We start from the raw sequence: 15490 nt of genomic DNA on the forward strand, positions 1-15490 counted from the left end.
GCATAATCAATATCACCAGCAAAGTAAAAGATAAATGGCAAACTGAGAAAAATATTTCAGACTCCTATCACAAAGTGTTTATTTCTCCAATACTTGAAGAATGCCTACCAAAAAAAAAAAAAAAAAAAAGAAAGAAAAGAAAAATGGGCAATGGATATGAGTAGGGAGTTTACCAAAAAATACAATTGGCCTTTACACATGTAAAATATGCCAAAATTTACAATGTTAGAAAAAAATAAAAATTGTTCTGAGATATTATTCACTGATCATTTGCAGGTATCAATAAGGGAAAACAGGATACTCCATATACTGCAGGTGGGAATATAAATTGGTTCAACCTCTCTGGAGGAAATTTGGCAATTTCTATCAAAATTACAAATGCATGTACCTTTTGACCCAGAAAATCTATTTCCAGGAATTTATCTGATATATGTGCATATGCACAAAATGACTTATGTACAAGTTATTCATTAAAGTAGTACTGGCCAGGTGCGGTGGCTCATGCCTGTAATCCCAACATTTTGGAAGGCCGAGGCAGGTGGATCACCTGAAGTCAGTCAGGAGTTCAAGACCAGCCTGGCCAACATGGTGGAACTCCGTATATACCAAAAATACAAAAATTAGCCAGACATGGTGGCATGTCCCTGTAATCCCAGCTACTCAGGAGGCTGAGGCAGGAGAATCTCTGAACCCGGGGGGTTGGAGGTTGCAGTGAGCTGAGATCGTGCCCCTGTACTCCAACCTGGGTGACAGAGTGAGACCCTGTCTCGAAATAAATAAATAAATAAAAAATAAAGTAGTACTGATAGTAGCATAGGTTTGGAGACAAACTCTGTGTTCTCCAGTAGGAGACTGGCTAAATAAATTGTGATACATTAATTTAATGGAATATTATGAAGATGCAAAATACTGTGAGGAAGCTCTTTTTTTTTTTTTTTTTCTGAGATGGAGCCTCGCTCTGGAGACTGGAGAGCAGTGACGCGATCTTGGCTCACTGCAACCTCTGCCTCCCAGGTTCAAGCAATTCTCCTGCCTCAGCTTCCTGAGTAGCTAGGGTAATAGGCATGCACCACCATGCCCAGGTGGTTTTTGTAGTTTTAGTAGAGACGGGGTTTCACCATGTTGGCCAGGCTGGTCTTGAACTCCTGACCTCTGGTGATCCACCTGCCTTGGCCTCCCAAAGTGCTGGGATTACAGGTGTGAGCACTGGCCAGAGGAACTTCTTAATAGCCTTGTCTTTTGGCACACATGGGGCACAGTTTGTGCAGTGAATCGGCTGCATGTGGCCGCAGCCCTTTTTGGCAGGACCATTATTCCTTTCCTTTGTATCTTTAGTAGAGGCGGGGTTTCACCATTTTGGCCAGGCTAGTCTGAAACTCCTGACCTCAAGTGATCCTCCGCCTCAGCCTCCCAAAGTCCTTATCTTTGTCAACTTGGAGGCGAGGACCCAAGAGAGCAAATAGGGATTTTTTTGTTTTTTGTTTGTTTGTTTGTTGTTTTTGTTTTTTATGTTGTTTTGTTTGGGTTTTTTTGTTTGTTTGTTTTTGAGACAGGGTCTCACCCTGTTGCCCAGGCTGGAGTGCAGTGGCAGGATCAAGGCTCACTGGAGCCACAACCTCTCTGCCTTAATCGATCCTCCTACCTCAACCTCCCAAGTAGCTGGGGCCACAGGCGTGCACCACCACACCCGGCTGATTTTTTATACCTTTCTGTAGAGACAGGGTTTCACTATGTTGCCCAGGCTGCTCTCAAACTCCTGGAATCAAGTGATCCTCCTATCTAAGCCTCCCAAAGTGGCAGGATTACAGGCATGAGCCACCACCCCCAGAGTAGTTTTTATAATTAAAAAAAAATCCTTTTATACCAACCTCTTATAAGTTTAACCTCTACTTGATTGCCTTCTGCTTCTCTTATATGAGTAAGACTTGGGAATGTAGAATTAATTTCACAGTATGTTACTATTGTGTAAAAAAAAAGTGGGGAAGTGGGACGGGCAAGGATTTGTATGTATAGGTATGTATTTGCTTAGACATGGATAGACTATTGTCTATTCCTATTGCTGCTGTAACAGATTACTGCAAATTTAGTGGTTTAAGACTACAGAAGTCTGGGCTCGGTGGCTCACACCTGTAATTCCAACACTTTGGGAGGCCAAGGCAGGTGAATCACAAGGTCAGGAGTTCGAGGCCAGCCTGGCCAACATGGTGAAACCCTGTCTCTACTAAAAATACAAAAAATTAGCTGGGCATAGTGGCAGGCACCTGTAATCCCAGCTACTCGGGAGGCTGAGGCAGGAGAATTGCTTGAACCTGGGAGGCGGAGGTTGTAGTGAGCCGAGATCATGCCACTGTACTCCAGCCTGGGTGACAGAGTGAGACTCCGTTTCAAAAAAAAAAAAAATTACAGAAATGTATTCTCTTCCAGTTCTGAGACCAGATGTCCAAAATGAGTTTCACTAGGCTGAAACCAAGGTGTCTACAGGGTCTCGATCCCTCTAGAGGCCCTAGGGGCTCTAGGATGTAGTCTCTTGCCTTTCTAGCTTTCAGAGCTGCATTACCTACATTCCTTGCCCCCTTCTCCATTTTGAAAGCTAGAAGCACAGCATCTTCTCGTCTCTCTCTGCTTCAGCAGTCAAATAATCTTCTGTTGGCTCATGCCTATAATCCCAGCATTTTGGGAGGCCAAGGCAGGCAGATCACCTGAGGTCAGGAGTTCGAGACCAGCCTGGCCAACATGGCGAAACCCCGTTTGTACTAAAAATACAAAAAATTAGCTGGGCATAGTGGTTTGAGCTAGTAGTCCCAGCTATTTGGGAGGCTGAGGCAGGAGAATCACTTGAACCCGGGAGGCAGAGGTTGCAGTGAGCTGAGATCATTCCATTGCCTTCCAGCCTGCGTGACAGAGCGAGATTCTGTCTAAAAAAATAATAATAATAAATAAATAAATTAGCTGGGTGTTGTAGCACACGCCTGTAATCCCAGCTACTGGGGATGCTGAGGCAAGAGAATCGCCTGGGAGACGGAGGTTGCAGAGAGCCGAGATCACACCACTGCTCTCCAGCCTGGGCAACAGAATGGGACTCTGTCTCAAAAAAAAAAAAAAAAAAAGATAAATTGGCTCATTTGGTCTTGTGGCCCCCACCCAGGAGCCAGCTCCGCACAAGAGGATGGCTTCAACCCCCTATATTTCATCTTCAACCTGACTAACCAGCACTCCCCACTTTCTGGCCCCCATCCACCAAATTATCCTTCAAAAACCCCAGTCTCCAGGCGGAGGTTGCAGTGAGCTGAGATCGCGCCACTGCACTCCAGCCCAGATGATAGCGCGAGACTCTGTCTCAAAAAACAAAAACACCCAGTCTCCAAATTTTCAACTGCCGACGAAAAGAATCAAACTCTGTAAAATATGTGAAGAGATTTATTCTGAGCCAAATGCAAGTGATCATGGCCCATGACACAGGCCTCAGGCTCAGGAGGTCCTGAGAACATGCGCCCAAGGTGGTTGGGGCACATTTTAGGAAGGCATGAGAAATCAATCAAATACATTTGAGAAATACATTGGTCAGCCGGTCGCGGTGGCTCACGCCTATAATCCTAGCACTTTGGGAGTCCAAGGTGGGTGGAACACCTGAGGTCAGGAGTTCGAGACCAGCCTGGCCAATAGGGTAAAACCCCATCTCTACTAAAAATACAAAAATTAGCCGGGCAAACTCAGGAGGCTGAGGCTGCAGAATCTCTTGAACCCAGGAGGCAGAGGTTGCAGTGAACTGAGATCCCGGCAAAAGCGAAACTCTATCTCAAAAAAAAGAAATACATTGATTTGGTCCAGAAAGGCAGGACAACTCAAAGTTGGTGGGGGGGTGGTGGGCAGGGGTTTGAGGCTGTAGGTAAATTTAAACATTTTCTGGTTGACAATTGGTTGAGTTTGTCTAAAGACCTGGGATCAACAGAAAAGAAATGTTCAGGTTAAGATAAAAGATTGTGGAGACTGGGTGTGGGGGCTCACGCCTGTAATCCCAGCACTTTAGGAGGCCGAGGTGGGTGGATCACTTGAGGTCAGGAGTTTGAGACCAGCCTGGTCAACGTGGTGAAATCTCATCTCTACTAAAAATACAAAAAAAAAAAAAAAAAGCCAGGCATGGTGGTGGGCGCCTATAGTCCCAGCTACTCGGGAGGCTGAGGCGGGAGAATCGCTTGAACCCAGCAGGTGGAGGTTGCAGCAAGCCGAGATCTCCTCACTGCACTCCAGCCTGGTCAACAGAGCGAGGCTCCATCTCAAAAAAGAAAAAGAAAAAGAAAAAAAGATTGTAGAGACCAAGGTTCTTTTGAAGTCTTTATACTGGCTGTCCTTAGAGACAAAGATGACAAATGTTTCCTATTCAGACCTTTAAAAGGTGCTAGAGTCTCAATCTTTTCAAGATTGGGAGGGCGTGGAAGAAAGAGATCCAGCTATGTTAATAGAGATTCTTTACAGATGCAAATTTCTCTCCACAAAGGACGGCTTTGCAGGGCCATTACAAAATATGGCAAAGAAACATGTTTTGGGTTAAAATTTTTCTTCTTTGTCACCTAATGTTATGCCAGAGTCAGATTGGAAAGTAAGTCACAATATATAGGGTTAAGTAAAACCTGTCTGATGAGAATTTATGGTTTGTATGGCATGAATCCCCAGATCCCTTAGATAGGAATTTCGTCACGATAAGAAAAACATTAGCATTTAAACTGGGCGTGGTGGCTCACGCCTGTAATCCCAACACTTTGGGAGGCCAAGGGGGGCAGATCACCTGAGGTCAGGAGTTCCAAGACCAGCCTGGCCAACATGGCAAAACCTTATCTCTACTAAAATTACAAAAATCAGCCGGCCTGGTGGCGTGTGCCTGTAATCCCAGCTACTCAGGAAGCTGAGGCAGGAGAATCGCTTGAACCTGGGAGGTGGAGTTTGCAGTGAGCTGCACTCCAGCCTGGGCAACAGAGCAAGACTCCCTCTCAAAAAAAAAAAAAAAAATCAGTGCTTAGTCCTCACAACTTTTGGGGAGACTGAATTTGGGTAATAATAAAACTCCATTCAGTCAGCTCTGTGTGAATTAAACCCTTTCTCTATTGCAATCCCTCTGTCTTGATAAATCGGCTCTATCTGGGCAGTTGGCAAAATGAACCCGTTGGGCAGTTACAATTCCCTTTTGCCATATATGTTTACATTCACAGGTTCCAGAGATTAGGATGTGGCTATCTTTGGGGGTCATTATTCTGCCTATTAAATAAAGTCTATGGGGTGGGCGAGGTGGCTTATGCCTGTAATGACAGCACTTTGGGAGACCGAGGCGGGAAGATCACCTGAGGTCAGGATTTCAAGACCAACCCGGCTAACATGGCAAAACCCCATCCCTACTAAAACTACAAAAATTAGCCAGGTGTGGTGATATGCATCTGTAGTCCCAGCTACTCAGGAGGCTGAGGCAGGAGAATCCTTTGAACCCAGGTGGTGGAGGTTGCAGTGAGCCAAGATGGTGCCACTGCACTCCAGCCTGGGCAACAGAACAAGACTCCATCTCAAAATAAATAAATAAATAAATAAAAATAAATAAGTAAATAAATAAAATATATGGGAAGCCATTTATTTGGACCGAACACTTGCACTAGACCCAACAGACTAAAACAAAAATGGAGTCACTCATGCCAAAGTTGCACGTCACCAAGCAAAACTAAGTTGTTCATTTGACGCAAATGGGCCAGTTTTAGCCGGCATAATAAGGAAGTCCCCTCTGTTTGCCCTTACAAGGAAAGTAACCTGAAGTAACCAGATACTAATCAACCTACTTTTTGTATTTGCTGTTTTCTTGTTCCTGCTCAAGTTACCTTCCAAACCCAACTGTTCTGCCATGCCCAACAGAGCACCTGTGTTTTTAGATGAGATGCTCCCCATTCACGCTTCACAAACAAAGCCAATTATATCATTAAACTAAATTTGTTGAAATGTGGTCTTTCGAGAAACCTAACAAAACTGTTCAAATTGGCTCTCAATCTGTTTGACACAATGGCGGTGGTCTTTAATAGTGTCTTTGCTATCTGGTGTGACAAGAGTTTCCAGGATTCTCTTGGCAGACCTGGAATCAGTCATCTTAGATGCCTTGTTCTTTTTTGATTCCTGGGGGGGAAAAAGTAGAAAAACGATATTTTGAGATTACAATCCTAATTCCTTTTATTTATTTATTTATTTATTTATTTATTTATTTTTTGAGACAGAGTCTCGTTCTGTCACCCAGGCTGGAGTGCAGTGGCACAATCTCAGCTCACTGCAGCCTCCACCTCTCAGGTTCAAGCAGTTCTCCTGGCTCAGCCTCCAAAGTAGCTGGGATTATAGGCACCCGCCACCATGCCCGGCTAATTTTTTGTATTTTTAGTAGAGACAGGGTTTCGCCATGTTGGCCAGTGTGGTCTCGAACTCCTGACCTCAGGAGATCCACCTGCTTCAGCCTCCCAAAGTGCTGGGATTACAGGCGTGAGCCACCGCGCCCAGCCTACAAGCCTTATTCTATATGTGCTCATTGCTGCTAGGTTGCTCATTGTTTCTAGGCCTTTTCAGTGAAGAGCTAAGAGCTAGAAAACACACTTTTTTTTTTTTTCTTGAGACAGGGCCTCCCTTTTTTTTTTTTTTTTTTTGAGACGGAGTCTCGCTCTGGCGCCCAGGCTGGAGTGCAGTGGCGCAATGTCCGCTCACTGCAAGCTCCGCCTCCCGGGTTCACGCCATTCTCCTGCCTCAGCCTCGCGAGTAGCTGCGACTACTGGCGCCCGCCACCACGCCCGGCTAATTTTTTGTATTTTTAGTAGAGACAGGGTTTCACCGTGTTAGCCAGGATGGTCTCCATCTCCTGACCTCGTGATCCATCCGCTTCCGCCTCCCAAAGTGCTGGGATTATAGGCGTGAGCCACCGCGCCCGACCTGTGGCCGGGTCTCCCTTTTTCACCCAGACCGGAGTGCAGTGGCACAATCAGGGCTCAGTGCAGTGTTGACCTCCCGGGCTCAATCAGTCTTCCCACCTCTGCCTCCCAAGTAGCTGGGACCATAGGTGCACACAACCACACCCAGCTAATTTTTTTTTTTTATTTTTGTAGAGACAAGGTCTTGCTATGTTGCCCAGGCTGGTCTCAAACTCCTAGGCTCAAGCAATCCACCTGCTTCAGCCTCTTAAAGTGCTAGAGGGGACCCGGTGGCTCACGCCTGTAATCCCAGCACTTAAGGAGGTTGAGGCGGGTGGATCGCTTGAGCCCAGGAGTTTGAAACCAGCCTAGGCAACATGGCAAAATCCCATCTCTACAAAACAAACAAACAAACAAACAAACAAAACATACAAAAATAAGCTGGGTGTGGTAGCACCCTGTAGTCCCAGCTACTTGGGAGGCTGAGAGGTGAGAGGATCACTTAAGCATAGGAGGTTGACGCAGCAGTGAGCTGTGATCGTGCCACTGCACTCCAGCGTCGGCGACAGAGTGAGACTCCGTTTCAAAACAAAAAACAAAAACAACCCCACCCCCAGAAAAACCCTCATGAATTCATAGTGATATTTCTGACTCACAGCAAATTCAGATTTGACTTTTTGTTCTTTAGACTTACACGTAAATTTGAATTTGTCTGATATGAGCAGCACAGGTGTGTGGCTGAGCAACTACTGTGGTCAGGAAGTCCCCATAAGCCTTGATGCCTCCAGTTCACAGTCAAAACTGCTGGCTGGGTATTTACTTGACCCTCTATATATTATGTTTATACAGTATGTCTTTTTTTTTTTTTTGAGACAGAGTCTTGCTCTTTCACCCCGGCTGGAGTGCAGTGGCGTGATCTCGGCTCACTGCAACCTCTGCCTCCCAGGTTCAAGCGATTCTCCTGCCTCAGCCTCCTGAGTAGCTGGGACTACAGGCACCTGCCACCACACCTGGCTAATTTTTGTATTTTTTTTGTAGAGGAAAAATACACCACGTTGAACTCCTGGTCCCAAGTGATCTGCCCACCTCGGCCTCCCAAAGTGCTGGGATTATGGGTGTGAGCCACCGCGCCTGGCCCATTACATCTTTTACATCCCTGATTTTCATTTCTTCCTACAAGTAAATATGTATTTAAAATTCATCATCATCTTTATGTTAATATAGACAGACATTTTGTTTGTCTAATGTTTGTTCTTTGGAAGATTGCTAAAAAAGAAATCATGGGAACAATATTTCTTGAGTTATTGCATATTGATGACAGTTTGTGGCCTTTATCTTGAATCTCACTTTGGCTAATTATAAAATTCTTGGCACATATGTTCTTTCCTTCAGTATATTAAAAAATATATACTATTGAGTTTTCTTTTGGCCTAAAGCACTGCTGGCAAAGTTTGATGATAGTTTGATTTTTTTTCCTTTACAAATAACTTGGTTATTTTGCCTGGATTTATAAGAAATTAAAGTCCAATAATTTTACTAAAGTAAGCCTTGGTATTGGTGGTTCTAGGTCAGTCTCTTCAGACATTTACTGTGTTCTTTTTTTTTTTTAAATAGAGATGGAGTCTTACTATATTGTTGCACAGGCTGGTCTCAAACTCCTAGGCTCAAGCAATTCACCAGCCTTGGCCTTCCAAAGTCTTGGGATTAAGGGTGTGAGCCATTGCACCTAGCCAACTGTGCCTGTTTTTGTTGTTGTTGTTGTTGTTGTTGTTTTTGAGACGGAGTCTCCTTCTGTTGCCCAGGATGGAGTGCAGTGGTGCCATCTCAGCTCACTGCAATCTCCGCCTCCTGGGTTCAAGCGATTCTCCTGCCTCAGCCTCCCGAGTAGCTGGGATTATAGGTGCCTGCCACCATGCCTGGCTAATTTTTTGTACTTTTAGTAGAGACGGGGTTTCACTAGGTTGGCCAGGCTGGTCTCGAACTCCTGACCTTGTGATCTGCCCTCCTCAGCCTCCCAAAGTTCTGGGATTACAGGTGTGAGCCACTGTGCCTGGCTTTTTTTTTTTTTTTTTTTTTTTGAGACAGAGTCTTACTCTGTCGTCCAGGCTACAGTGCAATGGCATGATCTCAGCTCAGTGCAACCTCTGCCTCCAGATTCAAGTGATTCTTGTGCCTCAGCCTCCCGAGGAGCTGGGATTAAAGACGTGTTTCCACCACACCCAGCTAATTTTTCTGTTTTTAGTAGAGATACCATGTTTACCAGGCTGGTCTCGAACTCCTGACCTCAGGTGATACATCGGCCTCAGCCTCCCAAAGTGCTGGGATTACAGGCACTCACCACCATGCCCAACTAATTTTTTCTTTTTTTGAGACGGAGTTTCACTCTTGTTGCCCAGGCTGGAGTGCAATGAATGGCATGATCTCAGCTCACTGCAACCTCTGCCACCTAGGTTCAAGTGATTCTCCTGCCTCAGCCTCCGGAGTAGCTGGGATTACAGGCATGCGCCACCATGCCCGCCTAATTTTGTATGTTTAGTAGAGACAGGGTTTCTCCATGTTGGTCAGGCTGGTCTCAAACTCCCAACCTCAGGTGATCTGCCCGCCTTGGCCTCCCAAAGTGCTGGGATTACAGACGTGAGCCACCGCGTCTGACCCAATTTAAAAAATACATATTTTTAGTAGAGACCGAGTTTCACCATGTTGGCCAGGCTGGTTTCAAACTCCTGACTGCAAGTGATCCGCCTGCCTTGGCCTCCCAGAGTGCTGGGATTACAGGCGTGAGCCACTGTGCCAGGCCATTTTTTTTTTTAATTTTGGCAAAGAGGAGGGTCTTGCTTTGTTACCCAGGCGGATCTTGAACTCCGAGACTCAAGCAATCCTCCCACCTCAGCCTCCCAAAGTGCTGGGATTACAGACATGTATTATGGCACCTGGCCATATAGTTCATTTTATTTAAAGAGTAGTCACATCGAGCAGTGGAAGTGGAGAAAGAACAAAGAAATCATACCTTATTTTTATTTATTATTATTATTTTTTTAGTCAGTCTTGCTCTGTTGCCCAGGTTGGAGTGCAATGACACCATCTTCGGCTCACTGCAACCGCTGCCTCCCGGGTTCAAGCGATTCTTTTGCCTCAGCCTCCCGAGTAGCTGGGATTACAGGTGTCCACCACCACGCCTGGCTAATTTTTGTTGTTGTTGTTGTGTTTTTTTTGTTTTTTTTTTTTGAGATGGAGTCTCACTCTGTCACCCAGGCTGGAGTCCAGTGGCGCAATCTCGGCTCACTGCAAGCTCTGCCTCCCGGGTTCATGCCATTCTCCTGCCTCAGCCTCCCGAGTAGCTGGGACTACAGGCGCCTGCCACCATAACCGGCTAATTTTTTGTATTATTAATTAGTAGAGATGGGGTTTCACCGTGTTAGCCAGGATGGTCTCGATCTCCTGACCTCGTGATCCACCCACCTCGGCCTCCCAAACTGCTGGGATTACAAGCGTGAGCCACCTTGCCCAGCCCATATCTCATTTTTGTATTAAATTAGTTTTCCTGGCATTTATAGACGTCGTTTTTCCTTTGACCCTATTGATTCCCTGCTGCTCGGTTGGTTTTCTTCCCAGTACTTTCACCCCATGTGGGGCTTTGTCCTGGAAAGGCACGCTGGTTGGTTTACTTTTCAGAATCCGAGTGGGCCAGACTGCTCCTGCTCCCTGAGTCCTAGCTACAGTCTGGTGGTTCTCATTCATTGGTATACGCGCCATCTTGCTGTTGTTCTTTTTTTTTTTTTTTAATATACTTTAGGTTCTGGGATACATGTGCAGAACATGCAGGTTTGTTACATAGGTATACATGTGCCATGGTGGCTTGCTGCACCCATCAACCTGTCATCTACATTAGGTATTTGTCCTAATGCTATTCCTCCTCTAGCCCCCACCCCCCGATAGGCCCTGGTGTGTGATGTTCCCCTCCCTGTGTCCAAGTGTTCTCATTATTCTACTCCCACTTATGAGTGAAAACATGCAGTGTTTGGTTTTCTGTTCCTGTGTTAGTTTGCTGAGAATGATGGTTTCTGGCTTCGTCCATGTCCCTGCAAAGGACATGAACTCATCCTTTTTTATGGCTGCATAGTATTCCATGATGTATATGTGCCACATTTTCTTTATCCAGTCTATCATTGATGGGCATTTGGGTTGGTTTCAAGTCTTTACTATTGTGAACAGCACTGCAATAAACATATGTGTGCATGTGTCTTTATAGTAGAATGATGTATAATCCTTTGGGTATATAATACCCAGTAATGGGATGGCTGGGTCAAACGGTATTTCTGGTTCTAGATCTTTGAGGAATCGCCACAATGTCTTCCACAATGGTTGAACTAATTTACACTCCCATCAACAGTGTAAAAGTATTCCCTATTTTCCACATCCTCTCTAGCATCTCTTGTTTCCAGACTTTTCAATGATTGCCATTCTAACTGGCATGATATGGTATCTTATTGTGGTTTTGATTCGCATTTCTCTAATAACTGGTGATGATGAGCTTTTTTTCATATGTTTGTTGGCTGCATAAATATCTTCTTTTGAGAAGTGTCTGTTCATATCCTTCACCCACTTTTTGATGGGTTTTTTTTTTTCTTGTAAATTTGTTTAAGTTCTTTGTAGATTCTGGATGTTCGCTTTTTGTCAGATGGATAGATTGCAAAACTTTTCTCCCATTCTGTAGGTTGCCTGTTCACTCTGATGATAGTTTCTTTTGCTGTGCAGAAGCTCTTTAGTTTAATTAGATCCCATTTGTCAATTTTGGCTTTTGTTGCCATTGCTTTTGGTGTTTTAGACATGAAGTCCTTGCCCATGCCTATGTCCTGAATGGTATTGCCTAGGTTTTCTTCTAGGGTTTTTATGGTTTTAGGTGTTGCATTTAAGTCTTTAATCCATCTTGAGTTAATTTTTATATAAGGTGTAAGGAAGGGATCCAGTTTCAGTTTTCTGCATATGGCTAGCCAGTTCTCCCAATACCATTTATTGAATAGGGAATCCTTTCCCCATCGCTTGTTTTTATCAGGTTTGTCAAAGTTCAGATGGTTGTAGATGTGTGGCATTATTTCTGAGGCCTTTGTTCTGTTCCATTGGTCTATCTGTCTGTTTTGGTACCAGTACCATGCTGTTTTGGTTACTGTAACCCTGTAATATGGTTTGAAGTCAGGTAGCGTAATGCCTCCAGCTTTGCTCTTTTTGCTTAGGATTGTCTTGGCTATATGGGCTCTTTTTTGATTCCATATGAAATTTAAATTAGCTCCTTCAGGAGCTCTTGTAAGGCAGGCCTAGTGGTGACAAAATCTCAGCATTTGCTTGTCTGTAAAGAATTTTATTTTTCCTTTGCTTATGAAGCTTAGTTTGGCTGGATATGAAATTCTGGGTTGAAAATTCTTTTCTTTAAGATTGTTGAATATTGGCCCCCACTCTCTTCTGGCTTGTAGAGTTTCTGTAGAGAGATTCACTGTTAGTCTGATGGGCTTCCCTTTGTGGGTAACCCGACCTTTCTCTCTGGCTGCCCTTAACATTTTTTCCTTCATTTCAACCTTGGTGAAACTAACGATTATGTGTCTTGGGGTTGCTCCTCTTGAGGAGTATCTTTGTGGTGTTCTCTGTATTTCCTGAATTTGAATGTTGGCCTGCCTTGCTAGGTTGAGGAAGTCCTCCTGGATAATATCCTGAAGAGTATTTTCCAACTTGGTTCCATTCTCCCCATCATTTTCAGGTACACCAATCAAACGTAGGTTTGGTCTTTTCACATAGCCCCATATTTCTTGGAGGCTTTGTTCGTTCCTTTTCATTCTTTTTTCTCTAATCTTGTCTTCACGCTTTATTTCATTATGTTGATCTTCAATCTTTGATATCCTTTCTTCCGCTTGATTGATTTGACTAGTGATACTTATGTATGCTTCACGAAGTTCTTGTGCTGTGTTTTTCAGCTCCATCAGGTCATGCATGTTCTTCTCTAAACTGGTTTTTCTAGTTAGCAATTCATCTAACCTTTTTCAAGGTTCTTAGCTTCCTTGCATTGGGTTAGAACATGCTCCTTTAGCTCAGAGGAGTTTGTCATTACCCACCTTTTGAAGCCTACTTCTGTTAATTTGTCAAAGTCATTCTCCATCCAGTTTTATTCCCTTGCTGGCAAGGAATTGTGATCCCTTGGAGGAGAAGAGGCGTTCTGGTTTTTGGAATTTTCAGCCTTTTTTGCGCTGGTTTCTCCTCATCTTTGTGGATTTATCTACCTTTGGTCTTTGATGTTGCTGACCTTCAGATGGGGTGTCTGTGTGGACGTCCTTTTTGTTTATGTTGATGCTATTGCTTCCTGTTTGTTAGTTTTCCTTCTAATAGTCAGGCCCCTCTGCTGCAGGTCTGCTGGAGTTTGCTGGAGGTCCACTCCAGACCCTGTTTGCCTGGGTATCACCAGCAGAGGTTGCAGAACAGCAAAGATTGCTGCCTGTTCCTTCCTCTGGAAGCTTCGTCCCAGAGGGGCACCCACCAGATGCCAGTGGGAGCTCTCCTGTATGAGGTGTCTGTCAATCCCTGGTGGGAGGTGTCTCCTAGTCAGGTGGCAGAAGGGTCAGGGACCCACTTGAGGAGGCAGTCTGTCCCTTAGCAGAGCTCAAGCACTGTGCTGGGAGATCTGCTGCTCTCTTCAGAGCTGGCAGGCAGGGATGTTTAATTCCGCTGAAGCTGCACCCACAGCCACCCCTTCCCCCAGGTGCTCTGTCCCAGGGAGATGGGAGTTTTATCTATAAGCCCCTGACTGGGGTTGCTGCCTTTCTTTCAGAAATGCCCTGCCCAGAGAGGAGGAATCTAGAGAGGCAGTCTGGCTATGGAGGCTTTGCTGAGCTGCAGTGGGCTCCCCACAGTTCGAACTTCCCTGCAGTTTTGTTTACACTGTGAGGGGAAAACTGCCTACTCAAGCTTCAGTAATGGTGGATGCCCCCACCCTTCACTAAGCTTAAGCGTCCCAGGTCAACTTCAGATTGCTGTGCTGGCAGAGAGAATTTCAGGCCAGTGGATCTTAGCTTGCTGGGCTCTGTGGGGGTGGGATCCGTTGAGCTAGACCACTTGGTTCCCTGGCTTCAGCCCCCTTTCCAGGGGAGTGAACTGTTCTGTCTCGCTGGCATTCCAGGCATCACTGGGGTATGAAAAAAAACTGCAGCTAGCTCAGTGTCTGCTCAAATGGCCACCCAATTTTGTGCTTGAAACCCAGGGTCCTGGTGGTGTAGGCACCCAGGGGAATCTCCTGGTGTGCAGGTCGTGAAGACTGTGGGAAAAGTGTAGTAGTATCTGGGCTGGAGTGCACCGTTCCTCAAGGCACAGTTCCTCCCAGCTTCCCTTGGGTAGGGGAGGGAGTTCCCCGGCCCCTTGCACTTCCCGTGTGAGGTGACGCCCCATCCTGCTTCTGTTCACCCTCTGTGGGCTGCACCCACTGTCTAAGCAGTCTCAATGAGATGAGCCGGGTACCTCAGTTGGAAATGCAGCAATCACCTGCCTTCTGCGTTGGTCTCACTGGGAGACAAGCTGCAGACAAGAGCTGTTCCTATTCGGCCATCTTGCTACTCCCCCCTCTGTTGTTCTTAAACAGACACACTCGTGCATGTTGTTCCACTTGCTCCTGTCTTGGGGTTGATGAGGATACCTTTTAGCTGTTTTTTTATTTTTTTATTTTTGAGATAGAGTCTCACTCTGTTGCCCAGGCTGGAGTGCGATCCTCCCACCTCAGCCTCCCGAACAGTTAGGACTACAGGTGTGCGCCACCACGCCCAGAAAAATTTTTTATTTTTTTAGTTTTTTTGTGGAGATGGGGTCTCACCATGTTGCCCAGGCTGGTCTCCTGGGCTCGAGTGATCCGCCCATCTCAGCCTCCCAAAGTGCTGGGGTTACAGGCTTGAGACATGACACCCAGCCCTCTATGTGTTTTTATGGAGGGATTTATGTAGTGGTATTTTTGGGGTGGCTCAAAAACCATGTCCTCACACTATCTTTCCAGAATCCTCTCAACCTTAGGAAAATTTGAAGACATACTCTATTGTACAACAGGTTGTGCAGACCAGTCTGTTGTACAATAGGTTATGTCATCAATTCATCACTATCCTACTGCACTTCATCAATTCATCACTATCCTACTGCACTCTCTGTCTCCAGTGCCAGGCTCTAATTACACTTGCCCCATATCAGTTCCTCCAACATGAGCAGCCCTTTCCAAATCTCTAGGCCTCTGCTGTTGTTTTTCTGGAATTGCAGAGTTGTGTCTCCCTCGAATGCTGTCCCTCTGAATTCTTTGGAAATTCCTCTCTATCCTGGTTACTTACTTCTTTGATCGGGCACAGTGGCTCACGACTATAATTCCAGCACTTCGGGAGGCCAAAGAAGGTGGAGCACTTGAACCCAGGAGTTCAAGGCCAGCATGGGCAACACAGTAAGACCCCTTTCTCTATAAAAAATATTTTAAAAATCAGCTGAGTGTGGTGGCACACACCCATTGTCCCAACTACTTGGGAGACTATGGCGGGAGGATTGCTTGAACCCAAGAGTTCAAGGTT

Source organism: Pan paniscus, chromosome 22 (assembly GCF_029289425.2).
Source record: "Pan paniscus chromosome 22, NHGRI_mPanPan1-v2.0_pri, whole genome shotgun sequence".
Lineage (NCBI taxonomy): Eukaryota > Metazoa > Chordata > Mammalia > Primates > Hominidae > Pan > Pan paniscus.